Source organism: Condylura cristata, unplaced genomic scaffold (genome assembly GCF_000260355.1).
Source record: "Condylura cristata isolate star-nosed mole 26May11 unplaced genomic scaffold, ConCri1.0 scaffold00005, whole genome shotgun sequence".
NCBI classification, from domain to species: Eukaryota; Metazoa; Chordata; class Mammalia; order Eulipotyphla; family Talpidae; genus Condylura; species Condylura cristata.
This window is the reverse complement of record NW_004567106.1, coordinates 29,423,692-29,439,153: the sequence shown is the minus strand read 5'-3', so window position 1 is coordinate 29,439,153 and position 15,462 is coordinate 29,423,692.

Sequence of the window (15,462 nt, the reverse complement as noted above, 5' to 3'; positions counted from 1 at the left end):
TCTTAAAAATACGAGAATAGTACTACTCAATAAAGTTAAAACAGTAAAATTGACTGTAATTTCTATCAACCCATATCCCATCAGTGTTTAAATGTCCCTGATCAATTGAGTTTTATATGATCATATGGACAAGCAGAAGAAAGCAGAAAACATAGCAGAACTTCAATGCCAGCATTCTGGAGTTGCCTCCAGGTCTGAAGACCATCTTCCCTGCATTAGATGGTGGTGCAGGGCCAACCATCTAGAATTCTTGTTCAAGCACCACTATTAAACCTTCCAGGGAGCCTTTTGGTCTGTTTCTGCTGAAGGCACTTGCAGAATGACAAATGAAACAACAGCTGAGAAAACAAAACCTCCTCGAAATGTTTCGAATACTTGAACCCGGTTCCATTTCATGGAGTGAATCCTCAGGGACACCCGTCTCCACGCACTCCTGGCTCACAGCCTCAGTCCCGCAGCTGAGCTTGCACGGCTCCCATCTGGGGCTGATCCAGGAACTCCCACTACACTGCTAGACCCATCTCAGAACAAGTCACGAAAGCAGGCACATCATTTACTTCCTCAGAATCGTGCCACAGGCATAGATACTGCACAGTGGATTTGGACACCCTGAAAACCTTCTTGTGGCTATTTTCAGACTCCTGGCCTAAGTGCTCACTTTGAATAACCCACGCTTCCAACCTTGATCTTGACTTCTGGTGTCTTACCTCCTGCCCTGCATTACTTCAGTACCTGTGCCCTCAACTTATCTCCAGATTTAGTTATGGGGGGGACCCTGAAATAACACGAGGTGACCACTGATTACGCAGGCACTTAGTAAACTATAGTGTCTGTTATCTTACAGATATTCACTACAGCCTGATGACTTACGCATTCAACTGCATACCTACTGTGTGCCATGCCCTGCTAAGATGCTGTGAGCATGAGAACATGAGAGACAAAGATCTCTTCCTTTGTGGAGCTTCATTCTAAGAACAGTGTGCCCTAGGAAGCAGCGATTACTACTCTATAGGCAGGAGGAAAGCTGTTGAGCCAGGAAGTGATCTGCATGCCATCATCCAGATGATCAGTGGCACTTTGGGGAGTCAGCTTCCAGTCTGTGTGGCTCCACAGTCCACTGTGTCCCCACTGAAAGAAACGGATGGTTTGGCACATGAGTGCTGACCAGATGACACAGGACACAGGCATGCTTTCACACCTTGATGTTTTAAATAGTGAATGTGGAACATGTGGAATCCTGCTTTCAGCAACCTGAAAACACGTCTAAACTCTTTTGTAAACAAATTTTATTAAGATGGAAATCTATGGCTACCACGTCCGACACCATGCTGCTTTCCATGAGTTTTTAAGTGATGTAACACAAAAGCACAGGACTTATTCTCACTGACAACAATAACATACTGGAACTGGAAGGGTGGTACAAAAGGACACTAGATGGATTTTTTAAACAGCACTTAGGTGTGAAGCTTTGCTTTCACCAAATGTGTTACTTCTCAGGTAATTGCAGTTGCTACAGAAAATAGTCTCACCAAGAATTGAAGTTGATGCAGTTGTTTTGACAGGAAGCAAAATAGAATGTGTTCTGGCTCTCCAGGCTTAGGCAGTGGTGGGGGTCAGTATGAGCTCACAGGGGCACCTTGCGAAGTACAGTGTCCTTGCTAAACTTACTAGTTCAAGTAAGTAATGCTAGGTCCTGAGAGTGGCCTTGTGCCGGGGACTGATCTAGGCAGACACTGCCCGTCTTGGTCACCCACAATGCTAAGATGCTGTGAGCATGAGAACATGAGAGACAAAGATCTCTTCCTTTGTGGAGCTTCATTCTAAGAGCAGTGTGACCTAGGAAGCAGCGATTACTACTCTATAGACAGGAGGAAAGCTGTTGAGCCAGGAAGTGATCTGAATGCCATCATCTAGCTGATCAGTGGCACTTTGGGGAGTCAGCTTCCAGTCTGTGTGGCTCCACAGTCCAGTGTGTCCCCACTGAAAGAAACGGATGGTTTGGCACATGAGTGCTGACCAGATGACACAGGACACAGGCATGCTTTCACATGCTTTCACACCTTGATGTTCCCCTCCTGTGTTCCCCTCTCACCGCCATGGATCAAGAGGTCACTTCAAGTATCAGCAAGATGCACACAGAGCCTTATGCTCAGAGAAGCAGGCTTAGCAAAATGAGAGGTGGCCAATTCAGAGACCACGAGGGCACTTTAAGGATGAGACTTCAAGGATATGATATACAGGAAATGCATAATGCAGAAGCACCCCCGGGACAGAGCTCTGCTCTGGGAATAACCCTGCTGTTCGCTCAGCACTTCCATGAATGAGCAGCCAACAAAGACGAGCTCAGGCTGCTCTGGATTCATGTTCTAAATTCTTCAGAGGCAAAGACCAGATAATTCTGTGCAGCAAGGGCTCAGTAAATCTGCACGAGGGGTTGGCCAAAGATAAGGACACGGTTTGTGGTCACTGAGCTCCGAAGCATCTTTTGTCCACACTGTGGGCCCAACTACCTAGTAGAAGAGGCCCTGGTTTTTGTTTTTTTTTCTCCACAGTCCATCAACAGTTCAACTGTAAACTAAAGATAAAACTGAGTTCTTGCATTATGCCTACTTTTTAAGTGCTGATTCTCTGCTGGTAAACCATGAGTTTTATTCAGAGAGGGCTAACTTGCAAAATGCTTTTTCTATTAAAAAGAAATCAAAACCAACAAGCAGTTAAGTAAAAATGATGAAGCCACAGAGAAAAAAAAGGAACAAAAGAGAAAAGTGAAAGAGTAATCCTAGGAGGAGGTATGGTGATACAGGAAGAAATCTGGAAGTTCTGTACTAAGTGTGGGAAGGGAAAGCCATCTACTTTTAAGAGGAAGGGCAACCCCCAAGAATGCCAAGACCAAAGCTTAGGGGTTCAAACCATGCTGGTGACTAGCTGTGTGATCTGCTGCTCATCACCTCCCCTCCCTCCCCTAGTCAATTCAGTCATCAAACAAGAATAACAGAGGGTTACTGTAGGGATGAACTCAGTTATATGCCAAGCACTAGAACAATGCAAAGCATACTTAAGTAGTGCAAAGCACTACTTAAACATCTTATGCTAGATTCATCAGTAGCACACATCCACCTTACCTTGTTGCATTGCTGCAAATATGAATTTAGACCACTCACTTAAGTGCTGAGTACAGTGCCTGGGACACAAGAGCTATTCACATGGCACAGTGAATATCTGCTGTCTTCCTTGAACAATATCACTATGCGACCAGCTTGGTCCACTGAGTAAGTGATCATTCATTCTTTCATCTTAAATTTTAAGACCTTTCTTCTAAAAATAAAAGTACATATTTGGGGAAAAAAAAACAATTGTACAAAATGTCAACAACCTGTCCCCAGTACTAGGGGTTGGCTATGTGTTCTATTCACTCTCCTTTATCTCAGAGTATAGGAGCAAGCTTGAAGACACAGCTTTGTTTTTCATAGCTGGTTTTATATAGTTTTACATAGCACTGCCTATGTGTGCTTGCTCTTTTCACTTCCTCTAACCTGTCTTTTCATTCAACATGGTTGCTACCACCTGCCAATACCCTATTGCAGGGATGTGTTTGGGGTTTGAGAGTCCCCACCCCCCCCAATCAGCTTGCAGCTTTCTCTACCTTGTTAGGGTTGGATAGAGCCTTGCTAGCACCACCTGACACTGGTGGAGTTATTTGTTTTGTTTTTTCTTTTAATGGCTGAGAGAGCAATTTGGGAAAGGCGTACAGGCCCTCAAAGATCCCAAGTTCCAATAATGGTGGCCCACACAGGTACGACTGTGTAGGTATGAAAGCCCAACCTAAGGGAATGTTCGCAGGCGATTTCTAGGAATCCTCTTTACACTATAATTGTAAGCTTTTGGAGCCTAATAGTCAGCAGATTCCAGAGTAAAATAAAGCTTGGGGCAGTAAGCATTGCACCCACGGCCTCATATCCCCCAACACCTTCCTGCCATACCCCTTGGCTCAGACTTAGCGTGAATGGCTGACGCTCATGGACTTGTATGAAACTTGATAAAGGCTTTTAACAAATCCTGGCAGGCTTTTGTTGCCAAGTCCTGGGCATTATTAGTGCATAATCGCTGTCTACAGCACACCACCAAGCCTTTTTCTTTTTGTTCCTGCCACCCCTCCCACTGCACAGCTGTGAAAAAAGAAACACATTTAAATAAGGCCCTGAATGGCCCTTTGGAAACATGAGTGGCAGCTCCTGCCACACCTCTCTCTCTTGCAGACCAAGTACATCTGCAGCGAAGGCTAGCTTGTCTTTTCACACTGAAGCAGTGTTACCGCTGGTGGGTACAAATGGGAAAAGAGCGAGAGAACAGAGTTTTATAAATTATTTGAAGACAGAGGAATAGTTTTGCAAACTGTTAAACAGAGACCAAATGTCAATTTAATACTATCCTCACAGGTTGGCCATATGCAAAAGCCTTCTCCTTGACCCACTGGCCAGGTCAACCCCAGGGAAATGTCCTCTATCCCTCATTAACAACATGAATCAAAGCACCAGTGTTAGGAGAACCTAAGTGAGTGACAGTGTTTAAGATTTTTTAAACCTCTCATTATTCCAAATGTATCAGTAAACATGCAAATTACTTTTTCTAGAATATAAGCCTCCTCATTCCTGCTTGCTTTATTTAAGCACAGAATACAAAACTCCAAAAGGGGTTCTCATGGGACTTCAGCTACCACTCCATTTTCCACGTTTCCCTTCACAGATTGAAATGCTTTTCTATACCACGAGAACCCCTGCATGCTAGAGATGGTGGGAAAACTTCCTGCTGTAAGCCACAGCCGATATTTCCTGACACTGGAAAGTCCACCTCCTCCCTGAATGAAGCAATCCTTAGAATACAAGGAGAACAATTATCTCACCAAGTTTCCTAAATGCAAAGACTCTGGGAAACAGTAATGAGGGAACAGAACAGTAAGGGGCCGAAATAGGGTTCTCGCTTTAGTATTTTATTAAACATTAACCCTGGAACAGGAAAGCAGAAGTATATGGCACAGTGGTGTCTTCCTAGTTACAGTTTTGCTTTTCAGGGCAAATAAATGATTATCATTTATTATCAAACCAGCTTCTCTTTTAAGTAAGACATAGCCTCCTGGGCCCTCCATGGTGGTGCAGGGGTTAAAGCACAGCACAAAGAAGCTAAAGCCACTTCAGCATGAGTTCGATCCCCGCCCTGGAGGTGACCCACATGGCGCAGCAGACCTCTCCTGACCTGACCACTGCTCCCCTCAGCAATGTACTTCATCAATCAGCATGTTTTGCTCCCCACTCTGTCTCTGGTGAATCCTCTCACTGCCCCCACACCTCTGGCCTGTACCCCAGTTCCATATGCATAAATAAATATTTTTTTTTAAAAAAGATATAGCCTCCCATAGGTGAACTATTTCCTCCTTAAGTTTAAGCTCGAGGAACAATATTTAAAAAATAATATTACAAAGCTTTCCAAGGGTACTTTTCAAATACACATGCTGTGGCCATGAACTCTACTGTCTAGCTTTGTCTGGACACCCAACTTTAAAGAATTTATCTGCTGTTAGGAGACACACTGTTTCCTTCCTCTTAGGTAGTTTGATGGGACTATGACAAGAAAACAGAAAGCTGAGGCTCTCAAGGAGTTTCTTCTGTCATTTTGGGTACTATCAAAGCTAGCAAAGAGTTGAAAACAAAAGTTTGATAAAATTCTGCTGTATTTTAAGTCTTTAAATCCATTGTATTAGCTTTAGACTTTTAAAAAAGTTATCTCTTGCAACCAAACCAATAATAATTTAATTAAAAGTGGGTCAATGCAACCCTGGGCAATTTTGATGTTGATCAGAAGAAACAAATTCATAGAACTCCTAAGGCAGAGGCACTGGCAGGAGGCAGGGTGGATGGTACCATTTGGTTTTAGTAAGCTTGGCCCAGCCATCACCATCAGTTGTATCTGAACCACTCCCCTGTTCTTGGGAAGAGAAATGATGCATACCAGAAACAGGAGATGAGTACAGGGAGGAAAAGGACAGGGGGTAGAGAGGTGGGATGGAGGGCCAGAGGTCAGCTCCAGCAGTTGGGGTGTCAGGGTTCCTGCAGGAAATGATGGGTTGGTGAATGTGAATGAGGAGACACTGAACACTCCTTTAGGGGCAAGAGTCTCTCCTGCTGAGAGTCTCAGCAGGTCTTTTTTTTAAAAAAAGATTTATTTATTTATGCATACATAACTGGGGTGCAGGCCAGAGGTGCAGGGGCAGAGAGAGGATTCACCAGAGATAGAGTAGGGAGCAGAACAGGCAGATCTACGAAGTAGACTGCTGAAGGGAGATGTCGGCAAGACAGCAAGAGGTCTGCCACACTGTGTGGATCACCTGTGGGGCTGGGGATTGAATTTACACAGAAGCAGCTGTGGCTAGCTTGCAGTGCTATGTCCTAACCCATTGTGCCACCAGGGAGGGCCCAGGTCTGTATTTATATGTTAGCAAGTGGTGGGATTACATCAGCATGTGCAGAAAAATAACAATTAACACATTTTTTTTAAAAGAACAATTTGAGGTCTTTTCAACCTTCAGCCAAGATTGTAACATTTATCGTTTTTTAACAAAAATACAGCTAATGAGCAAAATGTTCTCATTATGATTATTCCTTTTTACAGCTGGACAAACAATTTATTAACAATAAAGCAAACATATAAATTCATATGATTGCAACTGACATTTCTATTTGTATCATAGTGAAAGATTAGCAAAATAAAAAAGAAACCTTCTTTAGTAAAACAAAAAAGAAAGCTTCTTTTATCCCTAGTTACTTTTCAATGATCTTCATTCTCATTAAAGCATCCTGAAAAGATTAAAGTGAGGCCAAGGTAAGGAATGAAAAAGTTTACTTTATTCAATTCTATCACTAAAAGAGATAGTAGAGCTTCTCACTGAAGGCCAAAGAACAAAGGCTTAAGCTTTTTGGTTCCCAAAGTTTTTTCTCTGGAGCTTAATTTAGTGTACAGGTCTGGAAGATAGTGGAATGATGGAATTTCAGCCATTGGTTCTGGGCAGGAAAAAAGGCTCTGGTTATTATTATTATTTTTTTAAAGATTTATTTATTTGTGCATACAGAACTGGGGTACAGGCCAGAGACTCAGGGGCAGTGAGAGGCTTCACCAGAGACAGAGTCGGGAACAGAACAGGCAGATCGACGAAGTACACTGCTGAGGGGAGCAGCGGGCGGGTCAGGAGAGGTCTGCCACACCATGTGGTCACCTCCAGGGCAGGTGGGAATCGAACTCATGTGGAAGCAGCTTTAGATTCTCAGTGCTGTGCTTTAACCCACTGCGCCACCAGGGAGGGCCAGACTCTGGTTATTTTTATAACATGTTATTAGTACTGTCTTTTTTTTTTTTTTTTTTGCAACATTGACTTTACTATAACAGCCAATTGCTTTTTATTAAAACAGCTGAACAGCTGATTGTAAAATCACTTTTGACTTCATCAAATGCATCCAAACGCAAAAGTTGTTACAATTATAGGAGTGGCCAACACAAAACAAAGAGATCCAGTAGGAGCCAGCTTTTGGGGTCCCTTGAATTTTCAAGGGTGCTCCCTTATGCTTGGATCTTGTCAGACAGCATGAGATGTTTGGCCTGCGTCAGTGGAGAAATACAAAAAGTTGGCCCTAGTGTAATCCTCAGATCTCCAGAGCTCCATGGACAGGCTGCTTTTGATAGGCTGCTTTTCATTACAGCAACATCTTTAACACACAAAATGTAATGCTTGGACATGCTGCTCCATGAATATAGATGTCAAAATCCTGAACACTGGTTAACTTAGCTGCATGCAGGCAGGGCCATATCTTGCAGGTAGAGCACCCAGAGTTAAGAAGTGGTCGGGTGGGATATGACCTGAGTGAGCATAAGGTCACAGCTGCTGGGAAGGAAGGCAGGCAAGCTGAATGAAGCCAGCAGGCTTATAAACAGGTGTTGGCAAACTTTTTCTATTTATTATATATATGATATGACTGATTCCATTAAGTGAAAAATGAGTACTATTTTTATTTCATCATTTACTATTTACTTTTATATAAATAGCATAGTTAGAAATGTAATTTTTAATTAATACTATGGTATAATGAAATTTTTAATTAACAGGATGACATTTCATTTAGTTTTCATAAATCATTTAATATCTAAGCTTTTACTAGAATAAACAGCACTGCTATACATATTCTTGTATAAACTCTTCTGGTTCTCTTAGAATTAAATTCTTAAGTCAATCTTAAAACTACTCCATCACCAAGGAAGAAAGTATGATATTGTTTTCTGCCAGAGAACAATACAGAAAACCTCACTAAATTATCATATCACCAGCAGTGTTATAAGGACTTAGTTCCCCAAATCTCCAACAGTACTGATTTTGATAAACTTATTTATTCAGCCTAAGTTCATGGTATCTGTGTCCATGATACTGAAGTTATAAAGCTGTCCTCAGTTTTATGGATGTTCCCTTTACTTATAAATCGTTCATCCCCTTTATTCCTGTGGGAACAAGTTCAGCAGTGAGACTTCAATACTCATTTCTATACTTTCTATATAGTGAGAAAGAACATTATTATATATGTGTGTGTGTTCTGGAGGGTTTTCAGAGGAAATACATGTTGATGCTTTCTTCTTTCTTCCAGGGCAAGGGCCAAGTTTCAGGGAGCTCTTTGCCTGTGGACTTTGCTGTGGGGAATGCAGCAAAGCTAACATTATACATTTAGTGACATCCCCACAGACTCACTCACACTGTGGCCTGTGCCATGCAGGGACCCTGGGCCCTTGCTTCATAAGTGCCATGTCACTCCTGCCTCTGAGGAGAGGACCATGCCAGGGGAATGGCTGATGGGAGCTCCATGTTAGCTAGCTTCTCCTTCCCTGAATAGCGCTTGCTCTGTGTGCACTATCATCTCAATGCCAGCATCCTTCATCCTTCATGGACAACAGGAGCTGCCTGGCCTGTTTGCTAGACCATGTTTCCTGAGTAGCATGTGGGACGGAAAACAGGGGAGTGTTTCTAAACAGCCTACAGAGTACAGGACAGCCCTGAATGACCAAAGCGATCTGGCTCCCTATGCCAGGGGTATTGAGGTCAAGAATCCTTGTTCTAAAATGAAGTAACGAACCACTTTCCCTAGACCTGAACCAAACTATCCAACCCAAGAGAGGCTGCTGGAAAAACAAAATGAAGTTGATGCAGTTCAGTCTTGTGGAGATACAGAGACCTCGTTTAGAGATTGATATTTCCTTGTGGTATTCCAGAGGACACTTCTTTCCCTTGAGCCCAGAAGCAAGGGCTGAAATCCACACTGTTATCAGCATGGCCCAGTCACGGTCCAGTCACACACTGGAACCTGACAGTGCCTGCCTAGCCCCGGCTCTCACCTGAGCTGTGCAGTGAGAGGAAAGAGTCCATCAGGGAGCCTGTACCAAGCAGAAGTAATTACAAGAGGAATGAAATAGACCTAGGGAGACAACAGTGGGTGAAGGATGAGCTGCTAAGGCCTGTAAGAGGCCTTTCTGGGCCAGACTGGATTGGAATCAGGCCCTGTAGCTCCAGAGCCAGTGACCTAACTTGCCATGGAGGAGTTAGATGGTGCAAGTTCTAGACATTTAAAACCTGCTCAGGTATACTCAACCGTAGCTTATGATCGACAGTAAACCTGGCTGAAAAACAGGTCTTACCGGTGGTGCTGATGGTGGTGGAGGGGGAGGGGGAGGGGCCCCTAGAGGCGGGGGAGGCGGAGGTGGAGGTGGAGGTGGCGGTGGGGGCGGTGGCACTGGCATAGGTCACAGCGTTGGTGTCTCTTATTTGTGAATGGTCCCAAGAGGATGGTTTCTGCTCTGAAAAAAATAGAAAGGAATAGTTTTAAATATGCACGTTTTTATTCATGCACACAGACAAGGGAATATTATAGAGTGTTTTATTCTTTCAATAAATACTGAGTGCCACAGTAGTGAGGCAGGCATTGTGTTGCGTATTGGAGACTGAAAAAAGAGACTGAAAAAAGAAACAAATTTCAGCTATTCATGTCTCAATATAAATAGAGCATGTATAGATAGCAATACCTCACTCCAGAATGATTTTTCCAAATAATGGAATTCTATCTCGTTCGCTTTCAACTTTCAGTTTCATCATTTCTGACGCATTTGAAAAATATTTTGTACACACGCCCATTTTCCTGAGAACAGCAAAGAATGAAATCTAGCCTTTTCTGAACATTGCAGACTCGATCGATGTTACACATGACGCCAGCTGAAAGCAAGACTCACAAGGGCATTAGTCATGTTCCTGCTTCTTTCACTGCTGTCACCTCTGATTTTTCTTGCTCTTCTTATGTTGCTGTTTCTATACTATCATGTTGGTGGAGGCAGGACACATCTCAAAAAACTTTTCTCTGGTATTTGCTATACAGAGTGGTTTGGGGTATGATTCTGCAAATAGTTAATATAGTAGGAGGTCTGATAAATAAATGCAAAACATGTGAGCACACACGTGAATGTGTGGTATGCGTGTCTGAGAAGCCATGTCAAGATGTGCTCTAAGGACTCAAAACTGATATTAAAGAAAAATCCCACAATTTAAAACAAGAAAGCAGAACAAAAGAAACAGAACTTAACACCAGATTCAGGCAGTAATAATTTTGTGTTCCTTTTAGTCCATTAGTCACTGGAAGGTCAATGTAAGGCCTGTGTCTTTTTTTCTTCAAAGTCAAAACCCTCTGGCACTTGTATTATTATTCCATGTCAATATTCTTATCTCCTAGAGGCAAAAGGCAATTATGCAATATGGTTCTTTATTCTTAGTATAGTCCACTGGGTTTTGCTTATTTGATGTATGCTAGTTCTCTTTGCTTTTTTACATAATGACTACATGTGGCAGACTAATCACATTAATTTTCACAATGTCAATAGCTTACTCCCAGTTTTATAGGCAAGTAAAGTGACCACTGGAGCCAATAAGTTTTCCTAAAATCACCCACAGCTGGTTAACTAGAAGATGTGAGATCAGATGCCAGTCTTCATCAGGCTCCAAAGTCCAGATTCTCTTCAATCTGATTTTTTTAAAGTGTGGCAAAATATATGTGACACTTATCACTTTAATAATTTTAGACATTTATCATTTTAACAATTTTAAAGTATTCAATTTGATGGCATTATGTATACTTATAATGCTGTGCAACTATCATCACAATATATTTTCAGAACTTTTTTCATGTCAAATAGAATCTTTATACCTATTTAACAATAAATCCTTTTTCTTACCCTCAGCCTCTTGTAATTTCTATTTCACTTTCTGTCTTTAATAATTTGTTTATTCTAAATATTTCATATGAGTAGAATAAACAATCTGGTTATTTAATTTACTATATTGTTATCAAGTCTCATTCATTTTATAATGTACATCATGATTTAATTTCTTATTATTTCACTGTATGTATAGACCACATTTGATTTACCCATTCATCTTTTAATGGACATTTGCTTGCTTCTACCCTTGGGTATTGTCAGTAGTGCTACAATGGACATGACCAAGCAAATATATCAAGATTCTGCTTTCAATTCCTTCAGGCATATACCAATGAATGGAATTGTTGGATCATGAGCTAGTGAATGGTTTACACTAAGTTCAAGAATCATCTAAAACTGTACAAAAATTTTAATGGTATACAATATATATGTAAGTTCAATTTGGGGAGAAAAGAGTTTGATAATTTTCATAAGAATTCTAAAGAGATACATGAGTTAATCACTGTAAGATATCACAATTTTCTTATAAAATATTTCCCTGAAAGAAGGGGGTTGATAATGATTGCATTACAATCTCCTTCCATAAGTTTAAAACAAGGAAAGAAAGACTGGGAAAAATCTCATCAGCGTTCACAACATGAAACTGTAGCAAACTTGGTTAGAGATCCCAGAAGGTAGTATACTTCTTCCAGGTAGCATCAATGCTATTTTATCATAGTAATACACACAATAATGTAGGATCAGACAAAGTTGATGGCCTACTAGTTGAATGCTAAAGTAATATGAGCTCTACAGTTTAGGCGGAACAAATGAAGATATTCAAATATTTGTATTGTAGCAATTTTTTCCATAGGAGTAATTGAGTTTATGCTTTATGTGCTCTTTAATTTAATGAAAAAAATAATTTCAGCCAAAAATTTAAAGAGTTTCTATAAATGAGAAAATATAGAGGTCTCATTATACAAGAATTTCATTCTTTAACCAAGACTGATCCTTTTCCTGTGGTGCAGAACTAGAGATATCTGAAGAGTAACTTGGAAAAACTTAAATGTGACATAGCTAAGGGTTTTGTCATCATTCTAAGAAAAAAATGGCCACAGGAAATAACTTTAAGGAAAACTGTGAAGTTCTCATTTACCCCTCGAGCACATAGCTACATTATATTCCAGTCTCCTCTGCAGTTATGTGTAACGATGTGACTAAGCTCTGACCAGAAGAACACAGGTAGAGTGAGTGATGTGCTTCACTTCTAGGATGGCCCAGAAAGAACTTCCACCCACAGCTTTTCTGTCTCATCCATCCATGGGCTGGACGTGCAAACACAAGATGTTAGGGCAGTGGGTCCATGACTCACTGCCTGATAGACATTACTTACATAAAAATAAATCTCTATAAAGCTAAGGAGAGTTTTGGAGTTAATTTTCTATAGCCACTAATACTTTATCTATCATATACTGAAACTGAACAGAATAGAGTTGGCTCCCATTTGTGGTAGTTATGATCTATAAGGCTGCCATGAGTCCTGAGTTAGCAAATATTGAACCATTGTTCCTAGGAGAAACACAGGGTTAGTTTCCAAACTTTTATCCATGGATTAATACTGGACTTTGTTTTATATATGTAAGATATCACAATTTTCTTATAAAATATTTCCCTGAAAGAAGGGGGTTGATAATGATTGCATTACAATCTTCTTCCATAAGTTTAAAACAAGGAAAGAAAGACTGGGAAAAATCTCATCAACGTTCACAGCATGAAACTGTAGCAAACTTTTATCCATGGATTAATACTGGACTTTGCTTTATATATGTATCTGCTCAAAGACACCTTATTTAATATCTGTTGTTGGCTCCTGTGGGTTGAACTGATGGCCACCAGCACTGTAACTTGGCCTGAATGAAACTCATCTACCAAGCATATTTTCTCCACAAGGCACATCACAGCCTTGTGGTCAAGACACTACCCACACTTCAGCGGTACACCCGGAGGGAGGGCATTCAAACAGCAGACTCATCAACAAAGCACACATTCAAAAACCCTCACTAAGTAGATATGAAAATGATACCTATTCACAGAGTAGAGCTGTAACAAGATGGCATGTGTGCCCTCATCTTCAGCAGGGAATGTGAGCCTGAAGCCATGCCAAGGTTCACCCCTTTGCCCTTGTTGGCTGACCACCCCAAAATGCTGGCCAGTATTGATTGTAGGGTTACAAAAGAAGTTTAGCAAATAGATGATATGGAAAACATAGGATCAGTGAAGATCTATGGGATCACTCTAAACTCCTTGCAAGTACTCAGCACTGCATTAGGTACAGTCAACACATTGGTTAATTTAATCCTCTCAAAAAACTCTATGGTATGTATACAATGACATTTTCATGAAATGGATAACCAAATCTTGTCTTTGAGAGGTTACATAGTTTCTACTAAATTTCAGAGAAGTTTCAGAGTTGAGTTATAGCCCTGGCCTATAAAGTGAATTCTAAATCTCATTTCTTTGTTTCACTAGTTTGACAAAACTCAGGTTATGTTACATCTCTCTTTTCATTTTTCAAAGATTTAAAAAATATTTGGAAGATAATCAAGTGAAAGGGAGTTCATGGAAGGAGATACAATGCTTCCCTTGCTCTTCCCTCACCTGAGCTTCCACGCTCTGCTTCTATTTTTATGCTTATAAATCTGAGAATAACTAGGTACTAGTGGGCTTCTCCTGTCTTGCTGACATCACAGGAGAGAATTTTTCAAACTTTAGAATTAAAGGATATTTTTAAATGCAGCACTTGATGGTTGTGAAGGCTTTTTCTTGACAGATATAATAATTAAGCAATTATCTAGAGAGCTATTTGTTAAAATTTGACAGCTATGAATGCAGAGCTCCAGGAAGTCGCAGGCTGTACCCAGGGGTTCTTTGATGCTTTGTGCTTTTCCGACACATGTAAAAAAGGTTATTTTGCCCTGTGATATAATAAAAAATGTTTAAGATAAAAAAAAAAAGCCAAAATCTCAAAAGCTTTTATATTTTTCCTCAAATCATGAAATAACTTCCAAAAACAGCATGGAAACGCAGGTTCAATATTCAAACATTTGCAAAGGGTGACAAGGGTTCAGAACTAGCCCTCTGCCTCGTGAGACGTGACACAGGGCACACTGTGGGTCGGAATGTGGCAGACCTGTTCTACTTGTGCCTCTGTTTTTTCCCAGCTCTGTGACCTTGGTCAAGTCACTTAACCTCAGGGAGCCTCATTTTCTTTATCTGTAAAATAGCTATAATATTTAATTTTCACTTCATTAGCCAGATTAAAACAAAGATTGGATAGAAAAGATATAATATGGGTCCTGACACAAAACAGGCATGAATAGAAACCATTTTCATCATCATTAGCACCACCACTTCTATCGCTACAAATAACTGTAATAAAAAGTACAGCAGGATAAATGGCTGCCAAAGAGGAGTGGGATGATGCAGAACAGCATTAGCAACTCAAATGGGGGGGGAGGGGGAGGTGTAGGCGGTTAGGGGTAGACAATAAATACACATTTAGTAGTGTTACATTTTTCATCAGGTGAAAAGGTGACAATAGGGATCCATTCTAATGAAAAGGAGTAGCACAGAGACTGAGATATAGAAGTGGAAGCACACAAGCAGCCAGGAGGCTCTGTACACATGGGAGACAAGAAAGGGGCTTAAATGACACCATGCTATTCCTCAAGTGTTCCCTGTTCTGCTGAGTTGTGGGCCTCTGTCTCACTGTGACCTGTCTTCTTTGAATACTTTCCAATGCCTGAGGAACATCCGAACTGGTGAGGCCACCTCCTCCAACCAGAAGTCAGGTTCTCCTTTCCCTGGCATCCCTTGCAGGCAGGGAATTCAACAGTAAGGAAACAACAGAGCAACACAGCATGGAGGGCCAACAGGAGACCAAGACTGGCTGATGGATATTCAGAGGGAATGTAAACCGGATATTGGCTGATATTCCCATTCTCCACCCCCTCAAAGGCTGCAAATACAGATTTTCACATGAAATCCGGTTTTGAAATGTGGGTAATTAATTCAAAGCATACTTTTAAAAACTAGGAGCCAAGAGAACATGTTTGCAGGTCATAGAAGACCCAGAATGATAAATGCAACCTTGTTACTGAACTTTTACCCTCTGCTGCTGCCTTTTTCACTCTT